This window comes from Eptesicus fuscus, chromosome 1 (assembly GCF_027574615.1).
Source record: "Eptesicus fuscus isolate TK198812 chromosome 1, DD_ASM_mEF_20220401, whole genome shotgun sequence".
Lineage (NCBI taxonomy): Eukaryota > Metazoa > Chordata > Mammalia > Chiroptera > Vespertilionidae > Eptesicus > Eptesicus fuscus.
In genome coordinates, this window is record NC_072473.1 from 96,261,154 (window position 1) to 96,263,913 (window position 2,760).

General features: G+C 47.4%; 1 pseudogene; it reads right to left on the minus strand.

Annotated features, from left to right (window-relative positions):
• Window positions 1–1,294: 1,294 nt before the first annotated feature.
• On the minus strand, window positions 1,295–1,813 carry LOC114229050 (jun dimerization protein 2-like; annotated as a pseudogene).
• Window positions 1,814–2,760: the final 947 nt, after the last annotated feature.

Below are 2,760 nucleotides of genomic sequence, written 5' to 3' on the forward strand. Positions count from 1 at the left end.
CAGCGCTCCCTCCCCCGCCCCCCCCACCACCACTGATTGCCTCCCTGTGCAGACGATAGGCATGGGGTTTGATCACTTGGCTAGCCTGGGCCTCCCTCTGTGGGGCAATCAATGGCAGGGACCCCAGATCCATCACCCCATAGAGGGAGGACCCGCCCAGCCGCTGCAGCATCACTGGCCAGGTAGCCAGGGCCTTTCTCTCTCTCTCTTTTTTTTTATAGTAAGAGTAATGTTTACTGAGAGATAAAGAATTGAGTACTATGTACAAATATAATACCTTAATAAAAATAAATAAATAAATAAAATTAAATCCCTAAAAAAAAAAAAAAAAGAATTGAGTACTATGAAGGGGTTACCAGGATGTAAATGCATCTTACCCCCACCCCTGCCACCCTCAACACCCAGAGACTACAGTACTTAGAAGTTACATGCAACAGCCATAACTGCTGAATATTTATTCATAACAAACCATAGCATATTTATACTGTATCACATCGAGTGATTATAGAAATCCATTTATATATTGCTTGTATAAAATCTTTTTTTTTGTAAAAAAATATAAATATATATATATATATATATATATATATATATATATATATGAAAGTATAAAAAAAAACATGTACAGTTGCAAGCCCTGACAGGACAGCCAGTCTGTAAACATTCAGTGAGTATGTGCTTTGGAAGGGTGCCCGTGCCTCGTGCCCACAGCAACTCTAGCAGGGCTGATGAGGTTGTGCCCCGGCTGCCACTCCAGGCAGGACCAAGCTGGACCATGGTGGATGGGTACAGCAAGGTCTGGCACTGTGCCCTTCTCCAGCCTTGCATCAGGATCAGGGACAGGGTCAGGGCTGGGAGCAGGCAGATTGCAGTTTCGCTCTGAGTTCCATACTCAGCCTAATTTTGGTTGCAACTCATGGCTTTTCCTGGCTGCTTGGAGGCCCTTTGGGTGGGTTTTCTGGTGGAGAGGCTGGAGAAGTGCCCACAGCTGCCTGGTTCGGCATCTCTATGGCCCAGAGCCTCTGTCCTGCCTCCTGCAAGCCTGGACCCAGGCAGAACAGGCCCCTCTCAGGACTACTTTGGTCTCAGCGCTTGGTCCTAGGTTTCATCAGCCTAGGTTTCTTCCCCTGGTGTGGCTGATCTGTGTTTCACAAAAAAGCCTGGCCTATGCTGGCTGTGCTGAGCTTCATTGAAGGGGTTTTTTCATGCAGCAAGGAAGAGCCCTCTGGAACACTCCTCCTCCTCCTTCCACTCCTCATCTCCTCCTCCTCCCCTTCCTCCTCCCAGCTCATGGTCACTTTTTCTCCAGCTGCTCCATCAGTGGGTTGCCTTCTGAGTTGGGGGTCTTAACACTGTGGGTCCTGATGAAGCAGCTAGGGTAATGCCGGTTGAACATAAGGATGAGCTGCTGCTGCTCCTGCTTCAGCTCCTCCGTCTGGATTTTCAGCTCCGCATTCATGAGCTCCATCCACTCAGATTCCCACTGCAAAAACTCTGTCCACTTCTTCTTCTTGTTCCAGCATTGAGCTGCTACCACTTAGTTCTTTTCTCAGTGCCTTTTCCTCCATTCCTCTTCCTCGTCTAGCTCATTTTTCACAGGTTGAGGCCTCTTTCCCAGTTTCACCTACATGAAGTGCAAAGGGGTGACCATGACCCCAATGTTGTGGATGTCGGTGTATTTTAGCTCCTCTGCAGTCAGGGCCAAGCTGGGGAGTCCAGTCAGGGGGCTGAGCCCTGGCAGAGAGCCTGCAGTCATGGAAGGGTCCGGGGTCTGCCTAGGCATCATAGCAGGAGGAGTGGCAGTCCAGCCCTGTAGAAGCCACCAGTGCAGGCGGTGACCCTGGGGCCTGGGCCAGGCTGCAGGCACCATGCTCGCTCAGGAGCTGCCATGGAGCCAGCCCCACCCTGCAGCATCCACCAACACCAGCGCCTCCCATTGCAGCCACTGAGTGTCCCTCCCATAGACTGTGGTGGGCAGCATGGGTCTCCCTCTTTGAGGCAATAGATCGTGGGGCTCTGCCTGCCTGCCTCATTTCTTCTAACTGCTCACCTGCCTAACTGATCACCCCTAACCACTCACCTGCCTGCCTGATTATCCCTAACAGCTTGCTGGGGGTGCAGGGCCAGCCTGGGGGAGGGGTCGTGGTGGTTCTGGTTTCTGGTCATTCTGCCATTTCAGTTGCTGGGCTTTTATTATATAGGATATTCCCCATCTATAGATAGATACTTTTGTAAAAACCACATAGTTTTCTTCCTTCTGGGAATAGTAATGTGACACTACCTACATTAAGGGTTTATTTTTCATTTTTGATATTTTATATGAGTTGTGCTACCACTGCTCTAGAATCTGGACTCATGTTCCATAAGCAGAACTTCATACCTGTCTTATATTTCTTTTGGTGCATAATTTTCTCTTCTTTTTTTCTTTATCACTTTCATCCATAGGGTTACAAATCACATGACATTGGCCTTCATAACTCTCTATGTTCACTAGGTATTTTTCTTACTAACTTTTTTCCTATATCCATTTTCTTTCCTTCTACAAACACTTCTTGTCCTCTACTCTATTTGAGGATAGGTATTCTTCTAGAAATATTCTCTTTCTGCTGTAGTGTCCAGTTTGCTTTGTTGCATCCATAGTCAATACCCATTTGAGTAGAAATGTGTGCAGAGCATATAATGTGCCCATAATTACAAAGTGTTCAGCCTTCATGTGGCATGAATATATAAATTTCTGTTTCTTTCTGTACTTACTACTTC